This window comes from Oncorhynchus keta, unplaced genomic scaffold, assembly GCF_023373465.1.
Source record: "Oncorhynchus keta strain PuntledgeMale-10-30-2019 unplaced genomic scaffold, Oket_V2 Un_contig_2377_pilon_pilon, whole genome shotgun sequence".
In the NCBI taxonomy this organism is placed as follows: domain Eukaryota; kingdom Metazoa; phylum Chordata; class Actinopteri; order Salmoniformes; family Salmonidae; genus Oncorhynchus; species Oncorhynchus keta.
In genome coordinates this window covers 1,507-15,855 of record NW_026283570.1, presented here as the reverse complement: position 1 = coordinate 15,855, position 14,349 = coordinate 1,507, and the positions used below count along the sequence as shown (strand labels likewise).

General features: G+C 57.2%; 1 long non-coding RNA gene across 21 annotated transcripts; it reads left to right on the top strand.

Annotated features, from left to right (window-relative positions):
• The first annotated feature begins 1,241 nt into the window (after positions 1-1,241).
• LOC127921834 (uncharacterized) lies at positions 1,242-13,838 on the top strand. Of its 21 annotated transcripts, none has more exons than XR_008109702.1 (3): positions 1,242-1,360; positions 4,276-4,343; positions 13,816-13,838. It is a non-coding gene; the product is annotated as an uncharacterized LOC127921834 (long non-coding RNA). The 21 variants fall into 21 exon arrangements; XR_008109703.1 differs by lacking the exon at positions 13,816-13,838 and adding an exon at positions 13,371-13,393; XR_008109704.1 differs by lacking the exon at positions 13,816-13,838 and adding an exon at positions 11,994-12,016.
• Positions 13,839-14,349: the final 511 nt, after the last annotated feature.

The window sequence follows — 14,349 nt, the reverse complement described above, 5'->3', positions numbered from 1 at the left end:
GGCTAGCAGGTATTTAACTGTCTGGGTGTGAGGTAGAGGTGGCTGGGCTATCAGGTAGTGACAGTCTGGGTGTGAGGTAGAGGTGGCTGGGCTAGCAGGTAGTGACAGTCTGGGTGTGGGGGAGAGGTGGCTGGGCTAGCAGGTATTTAACTGTCTGGGTGTGAGGTAGAGGTGGCTGGGCTGCAGGTATTTAACTGTCTCGTGTGGGGTAGAGGTGGCTGGGCTAGCAGGTATTTAACTGTCTGGGTGTGGGGAAGGGTGGTTGGGCTAGCAGGTATTTAACTGTCTCGTGTGGGGTAGAGGTGGCTGGGCTAGCAGGTGTTTAACTGTCTGGGTGTGGAGAAGAGGTGGTTGGGCTAGCAGGTATTTAACTGTCTCGTGTGGGGTAGTGGTGGCAGCTGGGTAGTGACAGTCTGGGTGTGGGGAAGAGGTGGCTGGGCTAGCAGGTATTTAACTGTCTCGTGTGGGGTAGAGGTGGCTGGGCTAGCAGGTATTTAACTGTCTGGGTGTGAGGTAGAGGTGGCTGGGCTGCAGGTAGTGACAGTCTGGGTGTGAGGTAGAGGTGGCTGGGCTAGCAAGTAGTGACAGTCTGGATGTGGGGTAGAGGTGGCTGGGCTAGCAGGTAGTGACAGTCTGGGTGTGGGGGTAGAGGTGGCTGGGCTAGCAGGTATCTGCCAGGTGTGGGGAAGAGGTGGCTGGGCTAGCAGGTAGTGACAGTCTGGGTGTGGGGTAGAGGTGGCTGGGCTAGCAGGTATTTAACTGTCTGGGTGTGGGGAAGAGGTGGTGGGCTGGGTATTTAACTGTCTCCTGTGGGGTAGAGGTGGCTGGGCTAGCAGGTAGTGACAGTCTGGGTGTGGGGTAAAGGTGGCTGGGCTAGCAGGTAGTGACAGTCTGGGTGTGGGGTAGAGGTGGCTGGGCGAGCAGGTAGTGACAGTCTGGGTGTGGGGTAGAGGTGGCTGGGCTGCAGGTAGTGACAGTCTGGGTGTGGGGTAGAGGTGGCTGGGCTAGCAGGTATTTAACTGTCTCGTGTGGGGTAGAGGTGGCTGGGCTGGAGTGACAGTCTGGGTGTGGGGAAGAGGTGGCTGGGCTAGCAGGTATTTAACTGTCTCGTGTGGGTAGAGGTGGCTGGGCTAGCAGGTATTTAACTGTCTGGGTGTGAGGTAGAGGTTGGCTGGGCTAGCAGGTAGTGACAGTCTGGGTGTGGGGTAGAGGTGGCTGGGCTAGCAGGTATTTAACTGTCTGGGTGTGGGGAAGAGGTGGTTGGGCTAGCAGGTAGTGACAGTCTGGGAGTGGGGTAGAGGTGGCTGGGCTAGCAGGTAGTGACAGTCTGGGTGTGGGGTAGAGGTGGCTGGGCTAGCAGGTATTTAACTGTCTCGTGTGGGGTAGAGGTGGCTGGGCTAGCAGGTATTTAACTGTCTGGGTGTGGGGAAGGGGTGGTTGGGCTAGCAGGTATTTAACTGTCTCGTGTGGGGTAGAGGTGGCTGGGCTAGCAGGTGTTTAACTGTCTGGGTGTGGAGAAGAGGTGGTTGGGCTGCAGGTATTTAACTGTCTCGTGTGGGGTAGTGGTGGCTTGGCTAGCAGGTAGTGACAGTCTGGGTGTGGGGAAGAGGTGGCTGGGCTAGCAGGTATTTAACTGTCTCGTGTGGGGTAGAGGTGGCTGGGCTAGCAGGTATTTAACTGTCTCGTGTGGGGTAGAGGTGGCTGGGCTAGCAGGTATTTAACTGTCTCGTGTGGGGTAGAGGTGGCTGGGCTAGCAGGTAGTGACAGTCTGGGTGTGAGGTAGAGGTGGCTGGGCTAGCAAGTAGTGACAGTCTGGATGTGGGGTAGAGGTGGCTGGGCTAGCAGGTATTTAACTGTCTCGTGTGGGGTAGAGGTGGCTGGGCTAGCAGGTATTTAACTGTCTGGGTGTGAGGTAGAGGTGGCTGGGCTAGCAGGTAGTGACAGTCTGGGTGTGGGGTAGAGGTGGCTGGGCTAGCAGGTATTTAACTGCCAGGGTGTGGGGAAGAGGTGGCTGGGCTAGCAGGTAGTGACAGTCTGGGTGTGGGGTAGAGGTGGCTGGGCTAGCAGGTATTTAACTGTCTGGGTGTGGGGAAGAGGTGGTTGGGCTAGCAGGCATTTAACTGTCTCCTGTGGGGTAGAGGTGGCTGGGCTAGCAGGTAGTGACAGTCTGGGTGTGGGGTAAAGGTGGCTGGGCTAGCAGGTAGTGACAGTCTGGGTGTGGGGTAGAGGTGGCTGGGCGAGCAGGTAGTGACAGTCTGGGTGTGGGGTAGAGGTGGCTGGGCTAGCAGGTAGTGACAGTCTGGGTGTGGGGTAGAGGTGGCTGGGCTAGCAGGTATTTAACTGTCTCGTGTGGGGTAGAGGTGGCTGGGCTGCAGGTAGTGACAGTCTGGGTGTGGGGAAGAGGTGGCTGGGCTAGCAGGTATTTAACTGTCTCGTGTGGGGTAGAGGTGGCTGGGCTAGCAGGTATTTAACTGTCTGGGTGTGAGGTAGAGGTTGGCTGGGCTAGCAGGTATTTAACTGTCTGGGTGTGGGGAAGAGGTGGTTGGGCTGCAGGTAGTGACAGTCTGGGAGTGGGGTAGAGGTGGCTGGGCTAGCAGGTAGTGACAGTCTGGGTGTGGGGTAGAGGTGGCTGGGCTAGCAGGTATTTAACTGTCTCGTGTGGGGTAGAGGTGGCTGGGCTAGCAGGTATTTAACTGTCTGGGTGTGGGGAAGAGGTGGTTGGGCTAGCAGGTATTTAACTGTCTCGTGTGGGGTAGAGGTGGCTGGGCTAGCAGGTAGTGACAGTCTGGGTGTGGGGTTGAGGTGGCTGGGCTAGCAGGTATTTAACTGTCTCGTGTGGGGTAGTGGTGGCTGGGCTAGCAGGTATTTAACTGTCTGGGTGTGAGGTAGAGGTGGCTGGGCTAGCAGGTATTTAACTGTCTGGGTGTGGGGTAGAGGTGGCTGGGCTAGCAGGTATTTAACTGTCTGGGTGTGAGGTAGAGGTGGCTGGGCTAGCAGGTAGTGACAGTCTGGGTGTGAGGTAGAGGTGGCTGGGCTAGCAGGTAGTGACAGTCTGGATGTGGGGTAGAGGTGGCTGGGCTAGCAGGTATTTAACTGTCTTGTGTGGGGTAGAGGTGGCTGGGCTAGCAGGTATTTAACTGTCTGGGTGTGAGGTAGAGGTGGCTGGGCTAGCAGGTAGTGACAGTCTGGGTGTGGGGTAGAGGTGGCTGGGCTAGCAGGTATTTAACTGTCTGGGTGTGGGGAAGAGGTGGCTGGGCTAGCAGGTAGTGACAGTCTGGGTGTGAGGTAGAGGTGGCTGGGCTAGCAAGTAGTGACAGTCTGGATGTGGGGTAGAGGTGGCTGGGCTAGCAGGTATTTAACTGTCTCGTGTGGGGTAGAGGTGGCTGGGCTGCAGGTATTTAACTGTCTGGGTGTGGGGGAAGGGGTGGTTGGGCTAGCAGGTATTTAACTGTCTCGTGTGGGGTAGAGGTGGCTGGGCTGCAGGTGTTTAACTGTCTGGGTGTGGAGAAGAGGTGGTTGGGCTGCAGGTATTTAACTGTCTCGTGTGGGGTAGTGGTGGCTTGGCTAGCAGGTAGTGACAGTGGGTGTGGGGAAGAGGTGGCTGGGCTAGCAGGTATTTAACTGTCTCGTGTGGGGTAGAGGTGGCTGGGCTAGCAGGTATTTAACTGTCTCGTGTGGGGTAGAGGTGGCTGGGCTAGCAGGTATTTAACTGTCTCGTGTGGGGTAGAGGTGGCTGGGCTAGCAGTAGTGACAGTCTGGGTGTGGGGAAGAGGTGGCTGGGCTAGCAAGTAGTGACAGTCTGGATGTGGGGTAGAGGTGGCTGGGCTAGCAGGTATTTAACTGTCTCGTGTGGGGTAGAGGTGGCTGGGCTAGCAGGTATTTAACTGTCTGGGTGTGAGGTAGAGGTGGCTGGGCTGGCAGGTAGTGACAGTCTGGGTGTGGGGTAGAGGTGGCTGGGCTAGCAGGTATTTAACTGCCAGGGTGTGGGGAAGAGGTGGCTGGGCTAGCAGGTAGTGACAGTCTGGGTGTGGGGTAGAGGTGGCTGGGCTAGCAGGTATTTAACTGTCTGGGTGTGGGGAAGAGGTGGTTGGGCTAGCAGGTATTTAACTGTCTCCTGTGGGGTAGAGGTGGCTGGGCTAGCAGGTAGTGACAGTCTGGGTGTGGGGTAAAGGTGGCTGGGCTAGCAGGTAGTGACAGTCTGGGTGTGGGGTAGAGGTGGCTGGGCGAGCAGGTATTTAACTGTCTTGTGTGGGGTAGAGGTGGCTGGGCTAGCAGGTATTTAACTGTCTGGGTGTGAGGTAGAGGTGGCTGGGCTAGCAGGTATTTAACTGTCTGGGTGTGAGGTAGTGGCTGGGCTAGCAGGTAGTGACAGTCTGGGTGTGAGGTAGAGGTGGCTGGGCTAGCAGGTAGTGACAGTCTGGATGTGGGGTAGAGGTGGCTGGGCTAGCAGGTATTTAACTGTCTTGTGTGGGGTAGAGGTGGCTGGGCTAGCAGGTATTTAACTGTCTGGGTGTGAGGTAGAGGTGGCTGGGCTAGCAGGTAGTGACAGTCTGGGTGTGGGGTAGAGGTGGCTGGGCTAGCAGGTATTTAACTGTCTGGGTGTGGGGAAGAGGTGGCTGGGCTAGCAGGTAGTGACAGTCTGGGTGTGAGGTAGAGGTGGCTGGGCTAGCAAGTAGTGACAGTCTGGATGTGGGGTAGAGGTGGCTGGGCTAGGTATTTAACTGTCTCGTGTGGGGTAGAGGTGGCTGGGCTGCAGGTATTTAACTGTCTGGGTGTGGGGAAGGGGTGGTTGGGCTAGCAGGTATTTAACTGTCTCGTGTGGGGTAGAGGTGGCTGGGCTAGCAGGTGTTTAACTGTCTGGGTGTGGAGAAGAGGTGGTTGGGCTGCAGGTATTTAACTGTCTCGTGTGGGGTAGTGGTGGCTTGGCTGCAGGTAGTGACAGTCTGGGTGTGGGGAAGAGGTGGCTGGGCTAGCAGGTATTTAACTGTCTCGTGTGGGGTAGAGGTGGCTGGGCTAGCAGGTATTTAACTGTCTCGTGTGGGGTAGAGGTGGCTGGGCTAGCAGGTATTTAACTGTCTCGTGTGGGGTAGAGGTGGCTGGGCTAGCAGGTAGTGACAGTCTGGGTGTGAGGTAGAGGTGGCTGGGCTAGCAAGTAGTGACAGTCTGGATGTGGGGTAGAGGTGGCTGGGCTAGCAGGTATTTAACTGTCTCGTGTGGGGTAGAGGTGGCTGGGCTGCAGGTATTTAACTGTCTGGGTGTGAGGTAGAGGTGGCTGGGCTGCAGGTAGTGACAGTCTGGGTGTGGGGTAGAGGTGGCTGGGCTAGCAGGTATTTAACTGCCAGGGTGTGGGGAAGAGGTGGCTGGGCTAGCAGGTAGTGACAGTCTGGGTGTGGGGTAGAGGTGGCTGGGCTAGCAGGTATTTAACTGTCTGGGTGTGGGGAAGAGGTGGTTGGGCTAGCAGGTATTTAACTGTCTCCTGTGGGGTAGAGGTGGCTGGGCTGCAGGTAGTGACAGTCTGGGTGTGGGGTAAAGGTGGCTGGGCTGGCAGGTAGTGACAGTCTGGGTGTGGGGTAGAGGTGGCTGGGCGAGCAGGTAGTGACAGTCTGGGTGTGGGGTAGAGGTGGCTGGGCTGGTAGTGACAGTCTGGGTGTGGGGTAGAGGTGGCTGGGCTAGCAGGTAGTGACAGTCTGGGTGTGGGGTAGAGGTGGCTGGGCTGGGTATTTAACTGTCTCGTGTGGGGTAGAGGTGGCTGGGCTAGCAGGTAGTGACAGTCTGGGTGTGGGGAAGAGGTGGCTGGGCTGCAGGTATTTAACTGTCTGGGTGTGGGGTAGAGGTGGCTGGGCTAGCAGGTATTTAACTGTCTGGGTGTGGGTAGAGGTTGGCTGGGCTAGGTATTTAACTGTCTGGGTGTGGGGAAGAGGTGGTTGGGCTAGCAGGTAGTGACAGTCTGGGAGTGGGGTAGAGGTGGCTGGGCTAGCAGGTAGTGACAGTCTGGGTGTGGGGTAGAGGTGGCTGGGCTAGCAGGTATTTAACTGTCTCGTGTGGGGTAGAGGTGGCTGGGCTGCAGGTATTTAACTGTCTGGGTGTGGGGAAGAGGTGGTTGGGCTAGCAGGTATTTAACTGTCTCGTGTGGGGTAGAGGTGGCTGGGCTAGCAGGTAGTGACAGTCTGGGTGTGGGGTTGAGGTGGCTGGGCTAGCAGGTATTTAACTGTCTCGTGTGGGGTAGTGGTGGCTGGGCTAGCAGGTATTTAACTGTCTGGGTGTGAGGTAGAGGTGGCTGGGCTAGCAGGTATTTAACTGTCTGGGTGTGGGGGCAGAGGTGGCTGGGCCAGCAGGTATTTAACTGTCTGGGTGTGAGGTAGAGGTGGCTGGGCTGCAGGTAGTGACAGTCTGGGTGTGAGGTAGAGGTGGCTGGGCTAGCAGGTAGTGACAGTCTGGATGTGGGGTAGAGGTGGCTGGGCTAGCAGGTATTTAACTGTCTTGTGTGGGGTAGAGTGGCTGAGCTAAGAGGTGGCTGTCTGGGTGTGAGGTAGAGGTGGCTGGAGCTGCAGTAGTGACAGTCTGGGTGTGGGGTAGAGGTGGCTGGGCTAGCAGGTATTTAACTGTCTGGGTGTGAGGAAGAGGTGGCTGGGCTAGCAGGTAGTGACAGTCTGGGTGTGAGGTAGAGGTGTCTGGGCTAGCAAGTAGTGACAGTCTGGATGTGGGGTAGAGGTGGCTGGGCTAGCAGGTATTTAACTGTCTCGTGTGGGGTAGAGGTGGCTGGGCTAGCAGGTATTTAACTGTCTGGGTGTGAGGCAGAGGTGGCTGGGCTAGCAGGTAGTGACAGTCTGGGTGTGGGGTAGAGGTGGCTGGGCTAGCAGGTATTTAACTGTCTGGGTGTGGGGAAGAGGTGGCTGGGCTAGCAGGTATTTAACTGTCTGGGTGTGAGGTAGAGGTGGCTGGGCTAGCAGGTAGTGACAGTCTGGGTGTGGGGTAGAGGTGGCTGGGCTAGCAGGTATTTAACTGTCTGGGTGTGGGGAAGAGGTGGCTGGGCTGCAGGTAGTGACAGTCTGGGTGTGGGGTAGAGGTGGCTGGGCTAGCAGGTGGCTAACTGTCTGGGTGTGGGAAGAGGTGGTTGGGCTATGAGGTATTTAACTGTCTCCTGTGGGGTAGGAGTGGCTGGGCTGAGTAGTGACAGTCTGGGTGTGAGGTAGAGGTGGCTGGGCTAGCAAGTAGTGACAGTCTGGATGTGGGGTAGAGGACTGGGCTAGCATGTATTTAACTGTCTCGTGTGGGGTAGCATGGCTGGGGCTGTAATTTAACTGTCTGGGTGTGAGTAGAGGTGGCTAGGCTTCTAGCAGGTAGTGACAGTCTGGTAGTGACAGTCTGGGTGTGGGGTAGAGGTGGCTGGGCTAGCAGGTAGTGACAGTCTGGGTGTGGGGAAGAGGTGGCTGGGCTAGCAGGTATGTGACTGTCTGGGTGTGGGGTAGAGGTGGCTGGGCTAGCAGGTAGTGACAGTCTGGGTGTGGGGTAGAGGTGGCTGGGCTAGCAGGTAGTGACAGTCTGGGTGTGGGGTAGAGGTGGCTGGGCTGCAGGTAGTTGACAGTCTGGGTGTGGGGTAGAGGTGGCTGGGCTAGCAGGTAGTGACAGTCTGGGTGTGGGGTAGAGGTGGCTGGGCTAGCAGGTATTTAACTGTCTGGGTGTGGGGTAGAGGTGGCTGAGCTGGTATTGTGACTAGTCTGGGTGTGGGGGTAGAGGTGGCTGGGCTAGGTAGTGACAGTCTGGGTGTGGGGTAGAGGTGGCTGGGCTAGCAGGTAGTGACAGTCTGGGTGTGGGGTAGAGGTGGCTGGGCTGAGCAGGTATTTAACTGTCTTGTGTGGGGTAGAGGTGGCTGGGCTAGCAGGTATTTAACTGTCTGGGTGTGAGGATAGAGGTGGCTGGGCTAGCAGGTATTTAGCTGTCTCGAGGTGTGGGGTAGAGGTGGCTGGGCTACGAGTATGTAACTGTCTGGGTGTGAGGAAGAAGTGGCTGGGCTAGACGAGTAGTGAGCAGTCTCGATGTGGGGTAGAGGTGGCTTGGGCTGAGCAGTGACAGTCTGGGTGTGGGGTAGAGGTGGCTGGGCTATGGTATTTAACTGTCACGGGTGTGGGGAAGGGGTGGTTGGAGCTGTGTATTTGACTGTCTCGTGTGGGGTAAGTGTGCTGCGGCTAGCAGGTGTTTAAACTGTAACTGCTTGAGTGCAATTGGAGCAAGAGGTGGCTGGGCTGACTAATTTCTTCGTCTCAGGTGTGCAGAGGTGTGCGTAGCTTAGCTGTGAGTAGTGACAGTCTTGGGTGTGGGAAGAGGTGGCTGGGCTGCAGGTATTTAACTGTCTAGGTGTGGGGTAGAGGTGGCTGGGCTGAGTAGTGACAGTCTGGGTGTGGGAGTAGAGGTGGCTGGGCCGAGCAGGTATTTAACTGTCTGGCGTGTGGGGGTAGAGGTGGCTGGGCTAGCAGGTAGTTAACTGTCTGGGTGTGAGGTAGAGGTGGCTGGGCTGGCAGGTAGTGACAGTCTGGGTGTGGGGTAGAGGTGGCTGGGCTAGCAGGTATTTAACTGTCTCGTGATGGGTGAGGGTAGAGGTGGCTGGGCTGGTAGTGACAGTCTGGGTGTGGGGTAGAGGTGGCTGGGCTAGCAGGTATTTAACTGCCAGGGTGTGGGAGAGAGGTGGCTGGGGCTGCAGTGAAGTGACAGTCTGGGTGTGGGGTAGAGGTGGCTGGGCTAGCAGGTATTTAACTGTCTGGGTGTGGAGAGAGAGGTGGTTGGGCTAGCAGGTATTTAACTGTCTCCTGTGGGGTGCAGAGAGTGGCTGGGCTAGCAGGTAGTGACAGTCTGGGTGTAGGTAAAGGTGGCTGGGCTGGCTCTGTGTGGAGGTAGAGGTGGCTGGGCTAGCAGGTATTTAACTGTCTGGGTGTGGGGGTAGAGGTGGCTGGGCTAGCAGGTAGTGACAGTCTGGGTGTGAGGTAGAGGTGGCTGGGCTAGCAGGTAGTGACAGTCTGGGTGTGGGGTAGAGGTGGCTGGGCTAGCAGGTGTTTAACTGTCTCGTGTGGGGTAGAGGTGGCTGGGCTAGCAGGTATTTGACTGTCTGGGTGTGAGGGAGGTGGCTGGGCTAGCAGGTATTTAACTGTCTCGTGTGGGGTAGAGGTGGCTGGGCTAGCAGGTGTTTAACTGTCTGGGTGTGGGAGATAGAGGTGGTTGGGCTAGCAGGTATTTAACTGTCTGGGGTGTGGGGTAGAGGTGGCTGAGCTGGCAGGTAGTGACAGTCTGGGTGTGGGGTAGAGGTGGCTGGGCTAGCAGGTATTTAACTGTCTGGGTGTGGAGGTAGAGGTGGCTGGGCTAGCAGGTATTTAACTGTCTCGTGTGGGGTAGGGAGTGGCTGGGCTGGGTATTTAACTGTCTGGGTGTGAGGTAGAGGTGGCTGGGCTACGGGTATTTAACTGTCTGGGTGTGGGGTAGAGGTGGCTGGGCTAGCAGGTATTTAACTGTCTGGGTGTGAGGGTAGAGGTGGCTGGGCTAGCAGGTAGTGACAGTCTGGGTGTGAGGTAGAGGTGGCTGGGCTAGCAGGTAAGTGACAGTCTGGATGTGGGGTAGAGGTGGCTGGGCTAGCAGGTATTTAACTGTCTCGTGTGGGGTAGAGGTGGCTGGGCTAGCAGGTATTTAACTGTCTGGGTGTGAGGTAGAGGTGGCTGGGCTGGCAGGTAGTGACAGTCTGGGTGTGGGGTAGAGGTGGCTGGGCTAGCAGGTATTTAACTGTCTGGGTGTGGGAAGGGTGGCTGGGGCTGCAGGTAGTTGACAGTCTGGGTGTGGGGTAGAGGTGGCTGGGCTAGCAGGTATTTAACTGTCTGGGTGTGGGGAAGAGGTGGCTGGGCTAGCAGGTAGTGACAGTCTGGGTGTGGGGTAGGAGGTGGCTGGGCTAGCAGGTAGTGACAGTCTGGGTGTAGTGGCAAAGCTAGCAGTATTGCTATCTCCAGGGTATTAGGAGGGTACAGTCCTGGGTGGCAAGTAGTGACAGTCTGTGTGGGAGTAGAGGTGGCTGGGCTAGCAGGTAGTGACAGTCTGGGTGTGGGGTAGAGGTGGCTGGGCTAGCAGGTATTTAACTGTCTCGGTGTGGGGTAGAGGTGGCTGGGCTGGTAGATTAGTACTGTCTGGGTGTGAGGTAGAGGTGGCTGGGCTAGCAGGTATTTAACTGTCTGGGTGTGGGGTAGAGGTGGCTGGGCTAGCAGGTAGTGACGGTCTGGGTGTGTGAGTAGAGGTGGCTGGGCTAGCAGGTAGTGACAGTCTGGGTGTGGGGTAGAGGTGGCTGGGCTAGCAGGTATTTAACTGTCTGGGTGTGGGGTAAGAGGTGGCTGGGCTAGCAGGTATGTGACAGTCTCGGTGTGGGGTAGAGGTGGCTGGGCTAGCAGGTGATTAACTGTCTGGGTGTGGGGAAGAGGTGGCTGGGCTGTAGGTATTTAACTGTCTCGTGTGGGGTAGAGGTGGCTGGGCTAGCAGGTATTTAACTGTCTGGGTGTGGGGTAGAGGTGGCTGGGCTAGCAGGTATTTAACTGTCTCGGTGTGGGGTAGTGGTGGCTGGGCTAGCAGGTAGTGACAGTCTGGGTGTGGGGTAGAGGTGGCTGGGCTAGCAGGTATTTAACTGTCTCGTGTGGGGTAGAGGTGGCTGGGCTAGCAGGTATTTAACTGTCTGGGTGTGAGTAGAGGTGGCTGGGCTGGTAGTGACAGTCTAGGTGTAGAGAGGGAGAAAGTGGCGGCTGAGCTAGCAGGTAGTGACAGTCTGGGTGTGGGGTAGAGGTGGCTGGGCTAGCAGGTATTTGACTGTCTCGGGTGTGGGGTAGAGGTGGCTGGGCTGGCAGGTATGTGACATGTCTCCGTGTGGGGTAGAGGTGGCTGGGCTGGCAGGTATGTGACAGTCTGGGTGTGGGGTAGAGGTGGCTGGGCTGGCAGTTGACAGTCTGGGTGTGGGGTAGAGGTGGCTGGGCTAGCAGGTAGTGACAGTCTGGGTGTGGGGTAGAGGTGGCTGGGCTGAGGTAGTGACAGTCTGGGTGTGGGGTAGAGGTGGCTGGGCTAGCAGGTATTTAACATGTCTCGGTGTGGGGTAGAGGTGGCTGGGCTAGCAGGTAGTGACAGTCTGGGTGTGGGGAGAGGGTGGCTGGGCTGCAGGTATTTAACTGTCTCGTGTGGGGTAGAGGTGGCTGGGCTAGCAGGTATTTAACTGTCTGGGTGTGAGGTAGAGGTTGGCTGGGCTAGCAGGTAGTGACAGTCTGGGTGTGGGGTAGAGGTGGCTGGGCTAGCAGGTATTTAACTGTCTGGGTGTGGGGAAGAGGTGGTTGGGCTGGCAGGTATGTGACAGTCTGGGTAGTGAGGTAGAGGTGGCTGGGCTAGCAGGTAGTGACAGTCTGGGTGTGGGGTAGAGGTGGCTGGGCTAGGGTATTTAACTGTCTCGTGTGGGGTAGAGGTGGCTGGGCTAGCAGGTATTTAACTGTCTGGGTGTGGGGAAGGGTGGTTGGGCTAGCAGGTATTGACTGTCTCGTGTGGGGTAGAGGTGGCTGGGCTAGCAGGTGTTTAACTGTCTGGGTGTGGAGAAGAGGTGGTTGGGCTAGCAGGTATTTAACTGTCTCGTGTGGGGTAGTGGTGGCTAGGCTGGCAGGTAGTGACAGTCTGGGTGTGGGGAAGAGGTGGCTGGGCTAGCAGGTATTTAACTGTCTCGGTGTGGGGTAGAGGTGGCTGGGCTAGCAGGTATTTAACTGTCTCGTGTGGGGTAGAGAGTGGCTGGGCTAGCAGGTATTTAACTGTCTCGTGTGGGGTAGAGGTGGCTGAGGCTGGCAAGTAGTGACAGTCTGGGTGTGAGGTAGAGGTGGCTGGGCTAGCAAGTAGTGACAGTCTGGATGTGGGGTAGAGGTGGCTGGGCTAGCAGGTATTTAACTGTCTCGTGTGGGGTAGAGGTGGCTGGGCTAGCAGGTATTTAACTGTCTGGGTGTGAGGTAGAGGTGGCTGGGCTAGCAGGTAGTGACAGTCTGGGTGTGGGGTAGAGGTGGCTGGTAGCCAGGTATTTACACTGCCAGGGTGTGGGGGAGAGAGGTGGCTGGGCTAGCAGGTAGTGACAGTCTGGGTGTGGGGTAGAGGTGGCTGGGCTAGCAGGTATTTAACTGTCTGGGTGTGGGGAAGAGGTGGTTGGGCTAGCAGGTATTTAACTGTCTCCGTGTGGGGTAGAGGTGGCTGGGCTAGCAGGTAGTGACAGTCTGGGTGAGGTAAGGTGGCTGGGCTGAGTAGTGACAGTCTGGGTGTGGGGTAGAGGTGGCTGGGCGCAGTGAGTAGTGACAGTCTGGGTGTGGGGTAGAGGTGGCTGGGCTAGCAGGTAGTGACATGTCTGGGTGTGGGGTAGAGGTGGCTGGGCTAGCAGGTGTTTAACTGTCTCGGTGTGGGGTAGAGGTGGCTGGGCTAGCAGGTAGTGACAGTCTGGGTGTGAGGGTAGAGGTGGCTGGGCTAGCAGGATAGTGACAGTGCTGTAGACTGTGGGGTAGAGGTGGCTTCGGGCTAGCAGGTATTTAACTGTCTTGTGGGGTAGAGGTGGCTGGGCTGGGTATTCTAACTGTCTGGGTGTAGAGAGTAGAGCGTGGACTGCGGCAGTAGTGACAGTCTGGGTGTGAGGGTAGAGGTGGCTGGGCTGGGTATTTAACTGTCTGGGTGTGGGGAAGAGAGTGGCTGGGCTGGTAGTGACAGATGCTAGGTGTGAGGTAGAGGTGGCTGGGCTAGCAAGTAGTGACAGTCTGGATGTGGGGTAGAGGTGGCTGGGCTACTGAGGTATTTAACTGTCTCGTGTGGGGTAGAGGTGGCTGAGGCTGCAGGTATTTAACTGTCTGGGTGTGGGGAAAGGGGTGGTTGGGCTAGCAGGTATTTAACTGTCGCGTGTGGGGTAGAGGTGGCTGGGTACTTGGGTGTTTAACTGTCTGGGTGTGGAGAAAGGTGGTTGGGCTAGCAGGTATTTAACTGTCTCGTGTGGGGTAGTGGTTGGCAGCTACAGCAGGTAGTGACAGTCTGGGTGTGGGGAAGAGGTGGCTGGGCTAGCAGGTATTTAACTGTCTCGTGTGGGGTAGAGGTGGCTGGGCTAGCAGGTGTTTGACTGTCTCGTGTGGGGTAGAGGTGGCTGGGCTGCCAGGTGGCCCCCAACTGTCTCGTGTGGGGTAGAGGTGGCTGGGCTGGCAGGTAGTGACAGTCTGGGTGTGAGGGTAGAGGTGGCTGGGCTAGCAAGTAGTGACAGTCTGGATGTGGGGTAGAGGTGGCTGGGCTGCAGGTATTTAACTGTCTCGTGTGGGGTAGAGGTGGCTGGGCTAGCAGGTATTTAACTGTCTGGGTGTGAGGTAGAGGTGGCTGGGCTAGCAGGTGAGTGACAGTCTGGGTGTGGGGTAGAGGTGGCTGGGCTGAGGGTGTTTAACTGCCAGGGTGTGGGAAGAGGTGGCTCGACTGGCAGGTAGTGACAGTCTGGGTGTGGGGTAGAGGTGGCTGGGCTAGCAGGTATTTAACTGTCTGGGTGTGGGGTAAGAGGTGGCTGGGCTATGGGTATTTAACTGTCTCCTGTGGGGTAGAGGTGGCTGGGCTGGCAGGTAGTGAGCAGTCTCGGGTGTGGGGTAGAGGTGGCTGGGCTAGCAGGTAGTGACAGTCTGGGTGTGGGGTAGGAGGTGGCTGGGCGAGCAGGTATTTAGCTGTCTTGTGTGGGGTAGAGGTGGCTGGGCTGCAGGTATTTGACTGTCTGGGTGTGGGGTAGAGGTGGCTGGGCTAGCAGGTATTTAACTGTCTGGGTGTGAGGTAGAGGTGGCTGGGCTAGCAGGTAGTGACAGTCTGGGTGTGGGGGAGGTGGCTGGGCTAGCGGGTAGTAACAGTCTGGATGTGGGGTAGAGGTGGCTGGGCTAGCAGGTATTTAACTGTCTTGTGTGGGGTAGAGGTGGCTGGGCTAGCAGGTATTTAACTGTCTGGGTGTGAGGTAGAGGTGGCTGGGCTGCAGGTAGTGACAGTCTGGGTGTGGGGTAGAGGTGGCTGGGCTAGCAGGTATTTAACTGTCTGGGTGTGGGGAAGAGGTGGCTGGGCTGCAGGTGGCTGACAGTCTGGGTGTGGGGTAGAGGTGGCTGGGCTGCAAGTAGTGACAGTCTGGATGTGGGGTAGAGGTGGCTGGGCTGGCAGGTATTTAACTGTCTCGTGTGGGGTAGAGGTGGCTGGGCTAGCAGGTATTTAACTGTCTGGGTGTGGGGAAGGGGTGGTTGGGCTAGCAGGTATTTAACACTGTCTCGGTGTGGGGTAGAGGTGGCTGGGCTACAGGTGTTTAACTGTCTGGGTGTGGAGAAA